The 17,441-nt window shown below is 46.0% G+C and overlaps 1 protein-coding gene across 6 annotated transcripts in view; it reads left to right on the plus strand.

The window, feature by feature from the left end:
• The first annotated feature begins 7,539 nt into the window (after positions 1-7,539).
• Positions 7,540-17,441, plus strand: part of STAU1 (staufen double-stranded RNA binding protein 1) — a 36,136-nt gene continuing 26,234 nt past the window's right edge. For 2 of the 6 annotated variants that reach the window (XM_068149883.1, XM_068149885.1), the window contains exons 1-2: positions 7,542-7,692; positions 12,813-12,879. The gene's annotated coding sequence lies outside the window, so the exon portion shown is untranslated. Of the gene's footprint in view, positions 7,693-12,812; positions 12,880-17,441 lie in introns of all 6 variants that reach the window. The other 4 variants (XM_068149887.1, XM_068149889.1, XM_068149886.1 and 1 more) reach the window with 3 other exon arrangements.

The following is a 17,441-nucleotide window of genomic DNA, read 5'->3' on the forward strand; positions in this document are numbered from 1 at the left end:
TTGAATCAGGACTGGATTTTAGTAGTTGGAATGCCTGTTGAAGCTGGGCCTTGTATCAAGAAATTTACTGAGAGTGAAGCATAGGGCAGAACCAGCTGTCTGTCTTTCTTCCTTAGTGTCTGTGGCTGCCATGTGAATGCATGCTGGCCATACCTCTTAATATATATAAAGAAATAAGTAGCTTATTAGACAATGGATTTAAACTACTAAGTGCCTAAGAATGTGTTAAATGAGTCAGCATCAACAGGTTTTCTTGAATCTGGTCTGCCATGCAGTGTCAGACCTTCTTTGTTCATAGCTGTGTAGTGAAAGCAGTTCTCAAGAGTGAAATAATGCAGTGGTGGTCACAGAAAGCATCTGCCTTAATGCTGCTGAGAGAGGCTGTGATGTGTGTGGCAAGGCTGCCAGGGAGCCTCACAGAATGAATTTCAATAGCCAGGCTGAAACCACACGGGAGATGGGTGACATTTGCAAGGAGCTGAATGCCTACCTCGAATGTCAGTGTTAATTGAGCTGTGGTCATTCAAAACCTGCAAGCCAAAAGGATACTCAGAACTCTGTCTGCTCTGCAGCTTTGTCATAGGGAGAACAATTCTACAGAGGACTTGCAGATTTGGTTTTTTTGTCAGCCTCAAAGAACCAAAATCAAACTGGGACTGGTGGTCACGTAACAGAAATTTGACGTGCTACCTTTGCATCTGTTCAAGTGGGCAGCCCATTATACTATATACTGTATATATATAGCCCATTATGTGCTAGATAACCTTGTGTTGAAATGAGGTTCCTCAGCAAGATGCAGTATTAAGGGGCTCACATGAGACCATCTTAGTTCTGCAGTTGTAAACAAGATACCTTTAGGTTGCTGGGATACGTAAGATCTTTCTTCTCTTAACAGTACCAATGAAGATGGAACTGGGCAGGATTTACAGCAACAAGGTAGAACCTTTTTGAGAGGCAGCCAAAGAAAGTGGCTCTTTTGAAGGAAAAATTATCCATGAATCTTGATGCTCATTACCTTGCACTTCCTGCAATGTCTGACTTTTCATTGTTGGACAGACTTCCATGTGATAAGTGCCTAAGTGACTTCAGATCAACAAATACTAGTGGCATATGTGTCCTTTAGTTCACTCAGAGTTGAGTAATGTAGACTTTGTAGAGATGGCTGTGGCACTGTTAGTGATGTGTTCTTTAGTCCTGCCACACTCTGCACAGAGTTCATAAGGTATGCAAAGTGTTTATGAAGAGCACTTAACCCTTTCAGGGAAATGAACTTTGCAAGTGCAGTGTGGGTGAGCAGCTGCACCTCTGCTTCAGAGTACAGGCAAATTGTGTTGGCAGCACCTTCACCCTCACTGAGGTGCAGACTTTAGGGCTACTTCTGACACCTCCCATTCTGAAGATTCAGAAGGCAACACAATGTTCCAACTATATTTATCTGTTCATTTTAGTGGAAGCTGATGCAAGCAATGTCGTAACAGGTTTTCGCAAGATCCTTGAACTTGTCTAGGCCACCCCTTGCTGTATTCCTTGTTAAACAGGCAAATACCAGTTGCTTTAGAAGGCTGAGGCTGGAAGCATCTGGTGTCAATGGATCTTTTGAGGACTTGGGAGCATCTAGTTAAATGTTAGACAGTTAACTCCTGCCCATCACCTGAGATCTGAAACACTTCCAATAATAAGTAGCCAGTTCTCCCTTGCAACCGATAATGGTTGAAGATGATTCCAGTTCAAGGGGGAAAAGATTCTGTGCTCTTTTTGGGTGTGAAGTGGGCAAAGGGACATTTGCTTGGTGATCTTTTGATACCATGGAATGCTGATCTACTGTCCTCCTTTTTTGGAGCCTACTGACTTGTGGTTGTCAGCTTCTAAATGATGTTCTGAGGCTTTTGTAGCAGAAAAATTGTTCTTACTGGTTTCAGGGAAAAGAACGAATCATCACCACCACCCTGAAGGCCAGAGCACGTTCTTGTTCTCTTGGGTTGTGAACGGGCCAGGACGCTACCAGCACTCCTGCGATGTTGGCAGTGCACACGAAAGCAAAGTTCTGTTTCTCTATTTCTTCACATAAATATGTGTTAAGATAAGAGTCTTCCTCTCAGGCAGCCAGACTAGGAATTCTCTGGTGGGGCCAGAGCACATTCTTTCTCTCAGCTGACCTCTGCTTTCAGAAAACTTGATTTTCTTCAGGCTCTCAATCTATGTTGCTTGAATGTACCTTCCATCAGGCTGTGCCGCTTCAGTTGTTGCAGGTACTGCCGTACTCATTCCTTGACCTCTCCACAAGAACAGCCTTCTTGAGAGCTGTAGTAGTGCCAAGAAGGAGCAGGCCAGGTTAAAGCTGTCAGCATGTCTTTGTGCTGTCAGCAGCACGAGTTAGCCACAAGGCACCATGTGAGATTCCAGCTCAAAGCTGGTCACAGCAATCTTTTTGTTAACAGTTCCTCACCCTTTCTCGAGTTCTCTTGTTCTTGTACAGAAAAGGTTTATTTTTCTGTCAGCTTCCCTTTATCAGTCTCAAGACTGCTTCAAGCTGTCAAAATTGCTGCTAAAATGCTGGCAAATCACTTTGAAAACATTTTGCCAAAGCTTTGGAAGAAATTTGGGGCAGAGCATCTGTACACTTGCACAAGCTAGGATCATAAACACAGCTTGCCTGTAGCAGTGCAGATGTTTTTGGTGGTCAGTTGTCTCACCTGGCAAACAGCTGCCTCTGCCAGGCTGTACACACAGCAGCCTATGGAGGGTGTGTGGATACAGCTGTACCCCCTGCTTCAGCACAGCTGGGCACTTCCCTTGTCCCAAAGCTCCTCGTGTCAAACCTTCATTTTTGTCTTAAAACAGCTTGATCCTTTCTCCACAGAAGCAACAGTGTTCCCCAATACCTGTTACCTGTTTGGTGGATTCCATCAGCAAAAAAAACCCAAAGGAGCTGTGAGTAGTCAGGCATGTTCTTTCAGCCTTCAGCAGAAGTATTACAGAGACATTTTCTACTGTTTCAGGCATTGGCTTTTAAAATTGCACAGATGTTAACTGACAAAGATATGCTCCAGGCATGACTTCTCTGTGAAAATTTAAATCCATCTATAAATCTACTCAGCCATCAGAAAGCAGGATAAAAGCTTTATTTTCCCTTAGCTTTCTACCCTTACTTAAATCAATTAATTATTGCCTTTAATATAATTTAGAGCAAATTTGAGGTGTTCCTGGGGAATAAGGGCTATAATAATAGGCACCAGCTAGTACATGAAAGGCTCAGTGACTTCTGTTGACAACAAAGTGACTAGGCTTAAAAATTTTCTCTCCATATAATAATTTTCTAATTCTTGTGAAGTCAGAGCTTATACTGGACTTAATGTACTGTATTCAGGAGGAGAATAGAAGAAAATAGTGTAATTATAAAGAAATAAATCCTAATAGTAAGAGATATTTTGTTACAAAGGAGTAACATGGCAGAGAGGCAGAACAAAGGTGTTTTGGCACAGCTAGTTCATATATTTAGCTCCCTAGTAAGAGGTTCTCAGTTTGAAAAGCTGTGAAGAGAAATTCACACTGGTTTTGTGCCTGATGTAAAGGGGTATTTTGAAGTAAGTATTTTGCAAAGGAAATATATTAATAACAAATAATCAGATTTCTATATGGATATCTGAAACTACTGCCATTGCAGTACGGCTTCCTCCTCCATGAAAGAGAACGATGGTTTGAAGTGCTGTACAAATTACTGGCTCCTAATGAAGCTCTCTCCTTGTTTAAGGGGCTGCATATACAGAAGGGTGGAAAAGCATTTTGTCACATTTTTCAGTGATTAGCAACCATACAGATAATGGAGGAGCAAAGAAAGGGCAGAGCTGTTGGGTGTTGGAGGTGGCGTGCAACGTGTCTGACTTGGGCGTGTAGGTGCTTGAGTTACCTTCAGCTTTGTAATCCGGTCGCGGATGCGTTTGTGTCCCAGGCGCGCAGATTTTACACTCACCTTCATAATTCTCTGGAGGGAGAGAGCATAACCCTGAATTTTGAATGGAACTCAGCCTGGGGGAATAAAAAAAATAGAAGAAGAATTAGTTGGCTTTGCAATCCCCTGTCTCCACCTAACGTTCTCCAAACCCCTGCACAAATGTTGTTTCTGTGACAGACAACATTGAACCTTGCGGTGATGATCACACAGTAGTTGGAATTTCATTTCCTTCTGAAATGTAACTGTTGCTGGCTTGGAATCATGAAAGCATCTGACAGCACATGTGATTATGCAACAGACCACAAGAACATGTGAATAGGTGTTTAAATGTGCTATGGGATATATATCTATATGCTTATCTATGGCAAATGTCTTTTAAATGCTATCTTGTCAATCGATTTGAAGTGTATGATGTATTTTCTTTATGGTATCTCTGGAATCCATATCAGTATTAAATACAGCAATAGATATGGAGCTGTAGCTGTACTGGGTTTTCTTTTTCATTTTTGGCTGCAATGTTGTAGTTGTGATTCTCCCCACCAATATGGAAGCTTTTGCATTTCCTGTAGAGTTCAGCTACATGTCTGTGGCTAGTAAATGTTGTGGGCTGGATGCCGCTCTGGGTTTGTTTTGCTGGACAATGGCAGAAATTACTGACTTGCAATTTAATGATGCCATAGGGTGTAAATGCAACCTTGTGACTCCAAATGTATTTTTACCTATTAAGAAAGATAAAAATATTTCTAAACCATAAAGTTCTCTCAGCTTCTGTTTTCTGACAGAATGGACTGACCTGTTGGAGTACAGCTGGGGACTGTTTAATGCTGTACTGGAATTTTTGCTGGCTGCTTTGTTAGTGCAGATTTGCACTAGGAATTGCATTAGGAGTTTGCATTAGGAATAGTGTGGCCAGCAGGAGCAGGGAAGTCATTGTGCCCCTGTACTCTGCATTGGTTAGGTCACACCTTGAGTACTGTGTCCAGTTCTGGGCCCCTCAGTTTAAGAAGGACATTGAGACACTTGAATGTGGTCAGAGAAGGGCAACGAGGCTGGGGAGAGGCCTTGAGCACAGCCCTGTGAGGAGAAGCTGAGGGAGCTGGGATTGTTTAGCCTGGAGAAGAGGAGGCTCAGGGGTGACCTCATTGCCCTCTACAACTACCTGAAAGGTGGTTGTAGCCAGGAAGGGGTTGGTCTCTTCTCCCAGGCAGCTGGCACCAGAACAAGGGGACACAGTCTCAAGCTGCGCCAGGGGAGGTTTAGGCTGGAGGTGAGGAGAAAGTTCTTCACCGAGCGAGTCGTTAGCCATTGGAATGTGCTGCCCAGGGAGGTGGTGGAGTCACCATCCCTGGAGGTGTTCAAGAGGGGATTGGATGTGGCACTTGGTGCCACGGTCTAGTCATGAGGTCTGTGGTGACAGGCTGGACTCGATGATCCTTCGAGGTCTCTTCCAACCTTAGTGATACTGTGAGACTGTGATTTGTTATAAACAGCATTTGTAGTGTTTTCAGACACACAGGTTAGGAAAAGTGGTGTCTTTAAAATACTTAATGATATTTAACTTAGAAAAACATAAATTATGGCATTTATTTAAATCTTGTAGGATACTTCCATTGCTACAGTGACTCAGGAAGGGAAGCTTCTGCTGTGCCAGAAATTCACGGGGCAGCTGCATGTTACTGTTAACAGAGTGTAGCGCTTGAGAGTGAAAGCAATCTGGACAAAAGGGTATTGAAAGGCTCAGTTTGTGTGATAAACCTAAAATTACTGTAAATCACAGACATCAGCAGTGGCATGCTGGCATTTCTGTTTTCATGATGCAAAATAAATACATTCATCTCTTAGCTCTGACTCAGCTAACATACTTGGATTCACTCCAGGTAGTAATTTCACGAGTCCAGCAGAAACAATCCCCAGGTAACTGAGAGGCACGGTTAAGGCAGTTGGTTATCAGCAGCTGGGGGTGGGGCTTTGGGAAATGAGGAGATAGAGGCAGAGGACAAATTTAAAGCTGTGTGTAGAACATGCAGTTTGAGCTTAGACACCTTTTATGTATGTTCTCTAGGTTCAGATGTAGAACTTGAGGTGCACCCTAGCTGAGGTCAATAATGTCAGCTGTGTGCAGCTCTGTGCACCAGTTGGGGATTTTTTACTGCACAGCATCCATGCAAAGAGAAGACTGAGAGGGGATTTTATCAATACATATAAAATCTGAAGGGTGGAGGGCAAGAGAAGGGGGCTGGGCTCTCTCCAGTGGTCCCCAGTGATAGGGCAGGCTCAAACTAGAACACAGGTTTCACTTGAACTTCAGGGAAAACTGGAGCACTGGAGCAGGCTGCCTAGAAAGGTTATGGAGTTTCCTTCTCTGGAGACTAAAAAGCTGTATGGAGGTGATCCTGGGCAACTTGATCTGGCTGACCCTGCTTTAGCAGTGGGGTTGGACTAGCTGTTCTCCAGAGGTCCCTTCCCACCCCTACTATTCTGTGACTGTGATTTTGCACGTATGGAATTTGCTTGTCTGTCTTCTTAGGGTCAGCATGGGTTTTTTTTCCCCACCTGCATGTTTTGAAAATTGAATTTTTTGTTTTCTTTTTTGATACCCTTCCCTAGCAGTGCTAGCTGACACTCCTTGTTAACTCTGCATTAGAAAATCACTTCATGCAGCTGTTCAGCCTGAAGGCACCTGTGTTGAATTCAGCTCTCCTCTCGGCCGTTTCCCTTCTCTAAAGGGGCAGACCCAGCTTCCCAGGAAGGCCCAAGGGAGTCCTGCCTCGCTTTCAGTCAACATTTCTCTTTTCCCAAAAATGCAGCGACAGAAGGAGAAAGTAGGTGTATAATCTACGGCTCTTCAGTTCATCCAAAGAGAAACAAGTACGTGCAGAGAGGGGGGATGGTGCCTAGAGGCGCTCCCTGCCACACGGGTGGGCAGTGCCGGCGGGGGACTGCGTGGAAGCCGCTGGCCGGGCGCTGCAGCCTCTCCAGCCTGTCGCCGCGCAGCAGCAGTCTCGTACGCGACCGCCTTGCTAGCGGCGGCCTGCAGCCTGTCCCCGGGTGGGCTCCGTTCCTGCGGGGCCTCGCATACGCCCCCACAGGCACCGTCGGCCGCGGCCCGGCCGTGCGTGCGGTCAGTCACGCCACCCCTCCGCTATCCCTGAGCCAGGGTCCTCGGATCGCCCTCGCCTACGAGAAAACAGGGCAGCCAAGTCCCGAACCGGGAGGGCGCCAGGCCCCGGAGGAAGATGGCCGAGCGCGGCCCTATGCCGTAGGAGAGAACTGCGGGCGGCGGCGGCGGCCTGACCCCCTCCCTCCAGCGCCTCCATCTTGCCTGGGCTCGACAGCCCAGCCACGCGAGGCATGCTGGGAGCTGTAGTTTCTCCCAGCCCCAAGAGGGCCGCGGCTGTGTCGCGGGGCACACCGGGACTTGTAGTAGTCGTAAAGGAGGCGGTGCTCCGGGCCAGCCCCCACGCCTATTGGCTAAGGCCTCGTAAGGGGGCGGTGCCCTCTGGGGCCCGACCGCTACCGATTGGATACCTGCCTGCCCCGCCTCCCGGCGCGGTGCCGTCACTTCCTCCCCGGCCGGAGCTGGCCCCGCTCATTCTCTTTAGTGTTTGCCCTGTGCCCGCCGGCTTCCTCCGCTGCCGCGGTCGCCCCCCGGCCCCCCCCTCCGGGACCCGGCCCATGGACTGAGCCGCCCGCTGGCCCGCACTACCAGCCGGCCCGGGAGCCGCAGCCCAAGCAGCCAGGTGAGGGGGGAGGCGGCCCGGGCTCCCCCCGGTGCCGAGGCAGCGGGGCGGGGGGTGGCGGGGCCTAGCGGGGGCCGCGCCGAGTCGTGCCGGCGGGTCTGTGGGGAGGGGACAGCTCCTGCGGCGGGCGGAGCCGGCCCCCTTTTACCCTCGGCTTCAGTCCCCCTTCTCCCGCCGCTTCTCACTCGCCCCCTACGGGGGTTTGACTGGCTGCCGGGGGGGCGGCGGCGGGCCGGGCGGGCAGACCACGGCTCTGTCCCCACCGCTTGGCGAGGGCCCAGCGAGGGAAAGAGCCCGGTGGGGGAAGAGTGGAGCAGGTCACGGCGGGCGAGCTGTGGAGCCATCCCCGCTGGGGCCGCGCGGGCCCCTGCCGTCCTTCCCTGCCCAAGCGTCCGCGGCGCCCCCAACCCCCAGGGCAAGTGGTGGGTACGGCAGGTGACTTGGCCGGCCCTAGCGAGGGAGGTGACAGCGGCGGGGCTCCGATCCCTGAACGCTGTGAGACGGGGCTTCAGGCAGGCGATGTTGGCAATCCTTCTCTGCCCCGAATCCCTGTTTCCGTTTAGAGAGTGACAGTCGTAGTTTCATCCTTCCCCAGGAATAGGGGCTAGGGGTAGCACGGCTAATTTAGGCTCTCTGAACCTCTTAGAGAAGGTGGCTGCAGCCATCCTTCTTCTCCAGATTGCCCAGATTGGGTGACAGCAGTCACAGACTTCTGCGAAGTCTCAGGGGCACATGATCTTGGTAGCAAAACTCCCGAGACTGAACTAGACTTGTCTGACTGTTCTGATAAAAGGTGTAGATCTGGTGACAACAGCAGGAGACGCCCCCAGCCTTCTCCTCGTACAGATTACAATGCAAACACTGAGACAGCTGGTATTAGCAGCATTAGCTTGCTTTCTGAACACTGCCATCATCATACTTTCTCCTCACTGCCCACCGGGTTTGGCAGCCACTGCTGCACCCGGCTTGCTTTTCACTGTTTTTGAGCCCAGCACTATATTTTTCAGGAGATGGAACAGCAACAAGTTCCTTTTAAATCTGTTTCTGTCAGGCCTAGAGGTTCCAGATGGTTTGATTTGTTTGGGTTGTCTGTCAAGGTGATACTACAGCTAGTAATGTTCATGAGCCTTTCTCTCATTTATTTGTCTGTGTGTTTTTGTCGTAGCCTTTCTGGCAGCTTTAAGGCAAACCTGGGAGGAACATCATTTGGAATGTAAACGAGAGCTAGGTGTATATGTAGCAGTGGCATAAGATACCTGAGTGATGTCCTTTGCTTTTGGAATAGCTGAGTTAGAAAATCTTTCTTCTGTTAAGCTGAACATGCAAGTGGACTCCATCATCCCTGCTCAAACTGGCAGGAATGTTTGGGGTTTTTTTAATGCTTAATGGACATCAAAACCCATTTTGGAGCAATGTAGCTATAGCTGTGGCAGGATAAAGTGATCTCTGGTCTGTTTGTCAGATATGCATCAAATTTGCATGTTCAAGCTTTTACAAAGGTTTTGTATGTTCAACCCTTTACATTTTTCATTTCCTGGATGCCTGTCACAGCCTGGTGAAAATGTGAAGAGCCAGTGAGGGTTTTGCTGTGTTTTCTGATGTTGGATCAAAATCCTATTTCAAAACTTCCCCTTGAGGTCACAATTTTTGGTTGCTATTATTTTTAGCAGCCACTCTTTCTCTGTCTAATCTTTATTAATCATTTTGGCACTCTCAGTGCCAATCAAAGTATTGGGTATTTTGTAAGGAAATTGAAGTATTTATAGACTGAAACAAACGTAGGGTGATGTAACTGTACACAGCCAGGGCAAAATCGAGAGCTGCTCTGTGCCTTTCCGATCTTGCTGAAGAACAACTTTATTCTGAAGGCACATGAACTTTCCTTTTCTTTTTTGGTGTCATTGCTTTGTCCAGAATCCTTGCCAGGGGGTTGATGGTTTTATTAGAGTTCTTGAAGATGCAGCTGAAACAATAGAGGAGATCGGGGCACTGATTAGCATGTTAAATGCCACCAGCAGTCCCTGGGCTTTTTTCACCTGTTCCACTGCAGGGGAAAAAAACAATCGAACTCTTTTGTCAGACTACTAACTAATGCAGCTAGAAGTAAGCATTTATCTTTATTCATGATTGGCTTAGCACTTTCTGGTTTGTTGTTTTGCATTATGTTTTAGAAGTGTCTGGTTTCTGTGTACATCTGCTACTTTCCTCTCTTCCCTCAGATTTTACTTTCAAATTTTAGCTTTTCATCACCTGTTCTCTTATTAATAATCCACAGCTTAGCTCCCAGACCAATTTGCTTAATATTTAGCCTTTCCACCCTTGGAAAAAATCCATCTCACTAATACTCAAAAAGAGCATCATCTTTTTCTTCACTGGATGCTGCCTTTGAGGTGTTTCTTCTCTTGCCCAGATATTAAAGAAACAGATTTATCCAAGAAGAAAATGTTCAGCTAGTGCTTTACAATTGGAGTAAACAGCCTCAAGTCTGTTCAATTTGTAGTCTTTTTATCTCAGTTGCTAGTGAGTAGCTATTTAAACTTCCCAATTTAAATGGTTAGATGTTTTCTGAAACACTGTCACAGGAGTCAGATGCTTTAGAATGCTGCACTACGAGTTACAAAGTTCACCCTGATGGGTTTTTTCCCCCAGGTATGTTGGGAAATGAACCATCTGAGCAACCCTCCTAGAATTTGTGGAAATGTGTTCTTCATGCTCCAAAACAGTCAAGTGTGGGACAGGAGAGACTCAGCTGCCACATTTGAGTTATTCAAAACCCATTACAAAAAGGGAGGAGAGAGAGAGACAGCCTTTCTAACCAATATTTTATCTTGCTGATGGATGCACTGTAATGTTGCCCAGCCTGCAAGCAACTGGTGAAAGTGTTGGTGAGCAGTGGGGCTGTCTTTGATGGGACCGTAAATTCTGATTGGAGATTGGCCTGCTCTGTCAGAGCAGCTCAGCAGATTGCTGCTGCGTGGCAGATAAGCACCACTGCAGCACTCTGCCATTGCCCTGATGAGGATTGCTTGGCACTGAGTGGCAGCAGAGCTATGGGTGTGTAAAAATACAGGTGGCAAAGGGGCTAGTGAGCAAACAGGCATTCCACATTTGGTGTGTGTGTTTCAGTGCTGCAGAGCCCTCACTTGCATCCTTTTGCAGGGATAGAACTTGGGGTTTGTGTTCCAGTTGCCCATCTGTGAAATAGGGGTGAATGAAGTTTCCTGCTTTGAGAACTGAGTTTGTTGGTGATAAGGAGCAATTCATCTTCCATGCTCTGTGACTTGAAGGGCCAGGATCTGTTCAGATGCATTATGTTATGAAGCATCTGCTTTCCAGAAAGAAATGAATGCTTCATTTAAAACCTCATTTCCTATTGCTCAAACCTTTCTTGTATGTTATGACATGATTTTTAGTTGATGGTATCAAGAAGTCCTTGTAATATCAATCTTGATGGTTTTATCTGGTATCTGCACTGTCTCATTCTACTCTCTTCTCGTTCCTCCCTGCCTGGTACTGGTGGGTGATGAATGAATGCAAAGAAAGTTTTACTGGGGCCAATTTCTAACAAGCAGCACAGAGGGAATGCCACAGCTTCCAGCCTTCCAAACATACACATCCTAGAGAACAGGATACCTGTCCTTGTTCTGGTCCTGACAGCTGTGGATGGTTTAGTTTCTCTTGTATTTTCATGTGGTTTATAGAGTTCAGAGCTAATCTGCAGTAGGACCCATGTGAGATCCCCCAATTCACCAGACCTGTTGGTTAACAATAAGACCATTGTCTTCCTCTGATAAGGGATGGAGATGTGCACACTGAAGCCGGGCTGGGAGAGGCTTGTAGTCATCCCTCTGCAGAGTCAGGAATGCCAGCCTTGTTCTAAATGAATGGCTTGTGTTAGGTGATGATATTATGTTGGTTGTAGCTCTTCTCCCACTCTGCTGATGTTGGTGAGTTTTCTGTTCTGTGTCTGCCCAGAACCTTGCACTTGTTCCTGCTGAGATCAAATGATTAATTTTGGAGCCTGGTTAGACCACCAGAGCAGACTGGAGAAAATTCAGTTACCCAGCTTGGTTTTGATCCTGCTTGGGAGTATTATCCATTGCCTTGGTGTACAGTTGTGTAATTAGGCCTCCAGAAGAACTTGGGAGAAGTTGAACTGACAGGACTGTAATCCTCTTGTCTCCCTCTTCACCCTCCAGTTAAAAAAACCAGGCCTGGTGTCTGCCTTTTTGAGGGTCTGTGTGTGCTCATCTGCTCTGTGGGACTGCTCCACAATTAACTGGTCACAGTTCTAAGATTTGTTGTAGGGTTTTGAAATGTCTGTCTGAAGTGAAGTCAAGAGCTTGTTGATCTATGTCCTCACCTTCACCAAGACTGAGATCTTCACCCATTTTGCTGCTGGTGGCATTGTCACTAGCATCTGAGTGCAGTTGGCTTTAGCCATGGAAAAGAAGGATTAAATAGTTTGTGCTATATTTGTAAGCAGAATAAAATACATTTGGCTTTCCATTTGGAGCAGTCCACTCAGGGACAGGTTTCACATGCAATTCTGAAACCATTTTATCCTCAAATGGTTTTAGCTGGGTTGATTTTTATGTGCCTATTTATGAGTGCCTGGAAATGTAACCAAAAGGTAATGTTTAGATCAGATTTTTTTGCAGTTAATAGCTGCCAGGGTTAGTGGCTTGGGTTTGTTGTGGCTTTGTGAATTAAGGTCTAAGTCTAATTTCAGTGGCTGATCTCTTGGGCTGTTAGGAAGAAGGTTAACTGAAAACTGTACTGCAGGGGGGGAATTTGCAAGTGATTCTTACAACCCTGCAAAGAGCACTGTTGGGAGATAGAATCATAGAACCAGTCAGGTTGGAAAAGACCTCAAAGATCATCAAGTCCAACCTGTCACCTCATGACTACTAAACCATGGCACCATTCTGCTGTTTCAGTAAGAAAAAACACTTGGGTTTGGGGAAACAGCAAGGAAAGAAGATTCTTGGAAGTTCTGCTTGGAAAATCATAGCTCCAAACATATGAGGCAAACTCGGTGTCGTGGCGAGACATTTACAGCAGAAGATCTTTCTGTAGCTTTAGGAAGCAAAATGCTAATTCTCTGTTTTTCCTTTTAGGAATTCTCCATCCTAAATATCCTATTCAGAACTAAATCCAAATCTTCACTCTCTGGATCTCCTAAAGGTACAGGAAACTTGCTTAAGACATTGAAAGTTTCTTACCTTTTGTTTGCATCATGTTAAAGAACCCACGAGCGGTGGTGAAAACATGAGTATTGACAGGAAGTGTCTGGTGTTTGTTTGATCCTCTGGCTTCTGTCTGCAACACCTTTGAGAATTAGAACACAAAAAAAGTCCCCAGGAGAACTTTCATCTGAAAGTTCTTTCATTCTTTCTTTCATGCAGGAAGATTTTCATTTCTTTTTTGGCCCAGTGAATTGGGAAGTTCACATCCTGGTGCATTTCTTGGCTTGTCTGTTGGTTACCTTAGTGACTTCTGAACTTTGTATTCTCCTGTGTTCAAAATTGGTGGGAACATTCCAGGCATGGATGTGGCAAAAGAAAACACAAATTCAAACTGAAGTGAGGAACAGTTGCTCTGTCATCTGGGAAAATCCATCTTTCTAAGGTTCTTACTGTCCATAGGTCATTGAATTGCCTGATGGCAGCCATTGGCACCATGAGGATGCTGTTCAAGCACAATGCTGTCCCAGTAAAAGTTAAAATACTCCTCTCTGGGTTGGCAAAAACCTAACTGTGGAGCAGGGGGAAAGCAGCAAGTTATGTGATGAGCTGCTGAATGAGATGGTATGAGGAAAGTTGTCACCTGCATTTCAATGTTTCAGTGACCTTAAGTTCTAGCAATGCCTCGAGTGCTGTGTAAGGGGTCAGTTATTTGTGCTAGTATTTGACTTGAAAAGTTTGAAGCAGCAAACTTTCAGGTACATGGGGAAATCACCTGAAATTGTGGCATCTCTTTCTTTGTCCACTGTAACAGCCTTTGGAAGTTGTTAGCCTCAGCTTTCTAGCCAATGGGACTTTTTCTTGGCTAGCTGGGATTTTGTCAGCCTGTTATAGGGCAGGGCACATTACTTTGTACAGGCACTGTAAACCCTTTTATAATCCCCGAATAGCCTGCAATTAAATGTGCAATGCTGGACAAGGGAGCTCTTACACCCTAGTGAACTGCTGTAGGCACATCCACTGCAGTATCCTAAACTTCACAAGCAGCTGAAAAAACGCCAACAGAATTCCAGTTTTCCTCAGACTGTTCCCTGCCTTGTGTTTTTTAAAAGAAAACATCCTGTGTGTTTATATAGAGATGGTCATGTGTGATCTTGGAACAGCCTAATGTCTGAAATTGTCAGAAGTTTGTAAAGCAGGGTTTCAGCAATTCACAAGATGATTTTAATGCCTGCTTGGCTTCCGCCTGAACTCAACCCAATCAACTCCAGAGTACAGGATGTAGGTTCAGCTTCTGCTCTGAATATAAAACCATGTGAAATGGTTGTGTTGGTGAAGAGAGAAACATCACAGAATCACAGAATGGATTTGGTTGGAAGGGACCACTAAGCTCATCAAGTCCAACCTTCAACCCAGCACTGGAGGGTTAGCACTAAACCGTGTCCCTAAGCGCCAGATCCACACACTGCTTAAACACCTCCAGGGATGGTTACTCCACCATGGCCATGGGCTGATCATTCCAGTGTTTGGTAACCCTTTCAGTGAAGAAATACTTCCTAATATCTAGCTTAAACCTCCCCTGGGGCAGCTTGTATCCATTTCCTCTAGTCCAAAGAGAAGAGGCTGCCCCCTTCTTGCTCCGGCCTCCCTTCAGGTAGCTGTAAAGAGCAATGAGGTCTCCCCTCAGCCTACTCTTCTCTAGACTGAACATGATGATGATGGTGCAGCAATTTACATAGAAATGATGTAGCAATTTATGTAGAAACAAGCATTATATTCACTTAGCATTATACTCATGTACAGGTACATTCATTGGAGAAGTTTTATCTTCATTGCAATTCAGTTCTCTCCCTGATAACATATTTCTGTTGAGCTGTGGCAAAAGACTGTCATGGCCAGGTACTTAGCTACTTGAATGTCTTGGGCACAAGCCTTGACCAGCAGTGCATTCTGCAGGTGTCACATTTCTATTTCAAGTAAAGATCTAGCTTACTGATTCCTTAGAATGCCTTTTGGTTAGGCATTGCAGCTCTTCCTTCCTCCACCCTTTGAAACCTTCATGGACTGCATCTTTTCTTTCTTGATGAATTAATGGTTCCACAGGCCAGGTATGTTAATCCTGGTCATCAAGTCATGGCTACACTTGTCCTTGCAAAGCATTTTGGAAGGAAGGGCAGTTGGAATCGTTACCATCTCACAGATGCATGAAGAGTGCTGTGCCTAAACTCTTAGTACTTGGGTTCCTGTGAGGCTGGAAGTCTTCTGTATTCCCAGAAGGTACCTGAGGGCTGAACTCCTCTACTTAGTTGAAAGGCTGGGGGAGGGCATGTGGGAAGTTCCAGGAAAGAGTGCTTCAGCCACTTCCCTGGGTCCTTACTAGTCCCTTTAGATGTCACTGAGCAGCCAGACAGGCAAAGGAGCTGGGCAGTTGGTCTCTGTGCTGACAATAAGCAGGTTATCAGCTACGGATGTGCCTGCAGCAGTTTTTTTGTCTGGTTGTTGAATGTGCACAGCTGAAGTTTATTCAAAACTGGATCAGTTTCCAAACCCTTATTGTTACAGGCACTAGGATGTGACCTCCAGCCTCCACAGATTTTTGTGAATAACAGCTGAGTTGTCTGTCCTGAATATTGTTCCAACCAGAGGTGTCTGAAGAAGCCTTTTCAGGCTGAGTGCTGGGGGGCTGTAACTCTTCATGGAGAGTAGCTGGGCAGGGAGCAGTCTGAGCTGTACTGCTCTGAGGTTCGCTGGTACTCTGCCATAAATATAGAAAGTGAACTCATATTATCCTTCTCAGAGGCTTCCCTTCCTGGGGGAAAAAGAATTGCTAGGGGTTGGTGTTCTGTTGTTTGGATTGCATGACTAGAAAACTACTTCAACGCGTGTTTTGGAGCTGAAATTCTCTTCCCAAACAACAGGTGATTGCAAGTAAATGAAGGAGAGTGCTCACTTTAACAGCACAGTGCTTGTGGGCAGTTCTCTTAAGCGGAGTGCAGACTTCCCTTCCAGCTTGGTGATAATGACTTCAAAAGTAAAAACTTTTGGTGCAGTTTTCTCCAGATGTGTGGATCAGAAACTGTTTCACTGCAGTTGCTTTGAGGAGCTTTGCACTTCAGCAGGAAAGGAGAATTAGCCTTATTTTTATTGCTCTGCAAGACTTTATGGTCTTTTCCAGGCAATTATTGTTGTATTGTTTGAAAATTGTCAGTGTTTCTAGTGATGCTCCTTGGGAATGAAACTTAGTGACTGTAAAAATGACTGCCCTGGAGTCTTAACTCCAGTCTTTGTCTTACAGCTTCTTGAATTCCTTTTGCTAGATGTCCTAATCCCAGTTTCACAGTCACAATACACCCAGTGTGTAACTTCTGTGAATTCAGTAGTCAGCTGCAGAATTTGTTTCCCTGCAGCTACCTGAAGGGAGGTTGTAGCCAGGTGGGGGTTGGTCTCTTCTCCCAGGCAACCAGAGGCAGAACTGGAGGGCACAGTCTCAAGCTGTGCCAGGGGAGGTTTGGGCTGGATATTGGGAGGAAGTTTTTATTTAGAATAACCTTTATTTAGAATAAACCAAACCAGGTTGGAAGAGACCTTCAAGATCATTGTGTCCAACCCATCAACCAACCCAACCCACCCAAACAGCTAACCCATGGCACCAAGCACCCCATCAAGTCTCCTCCTGAACACCTCCAATGACAGCGACTCCACCACCTCCCCAGGCAGCCCATTCCAATGGGCAATCACTCTCTCTGTGTAGAACTTCTTCCTAACATCCAACCTGAACCTCCCCTGGTGCAGCCTGAGACTGTGTCCTCTTGTTCTGGTGCTGGCTGCCTGGGAGAAGAGACCAACCTCCACCTGTCTACAACCTCCCTTCAGGTAGTTGTAGAGAGTGATAAGGTCACCCCTGAGTCTCCTCTTCTCCAGGCTGAAGTTCTTCATAGAGAGAGTGATTGGCCATTGGATTGTGCTGCCCAGGGAGGTGGTGGAGTCAATGTCAGGAGGTGTTAGGTATTAGGTCATAGGCTGGACTCGATGATCTCTGAGGTCTTTTCCAGCCTGGTTGATTCTATGATTCTAATCTACATACAGGTGTTCTGAACTAGTGTTTCTCTCTGGTGAAAAAACAGGTTGTCCAAATCATAGTGTGGTAAGCCTGACATGTTTACAATCCTTTTTCAAAGTAAAAATCCTCCAGATGGTAGGTTGTTGGTGGATCTGTTGTTTCCCAGTGGCTTCTTTCTTCTTCTTTAATTGCTCAAGAAATAAATCAATCTTTGTGACCATGAATGCATTAGCCTAGGGTCTCCTCTTAGGTTTGTTTGTCAGTAACTATCTAAAACCTTCGCTCTGACTCACTGCTGCTCCTCTTACATTTGGAAGTCCATTCACAGGTTCAGAATTTGAAGCTTACAGAGCACTAATGGAGTTGTGTTGCTACTAATAGCTCTGCTGGTGTTTGGAGCAGTGATTTCTCCATTTCACTCATAAACTGTGAAAGAGTAAAGCTCTGCTGCCCTAGCAAGACCTGTAGGTGATCTGTGCGTGTGCCTCTGTGTGTGAAATGTA

Source organism: Melanerpes formicivorus, unplaced genomic scaffold (assembly GCF_026170545.1).
Source record: "Melanerpes formicivorus ecotype bairdi unplaced genomic scaffold, bMelFor1.0.p_v2 SCAF_19, whole genome shotgun sequence".
In the NCBI taxonomy this organism is placed as follows: Eukaryota; Metazoa; Chordata; class Aves; order Piciformes; family Picidae; genus Melanerpes; species Melanerpes formicivorus.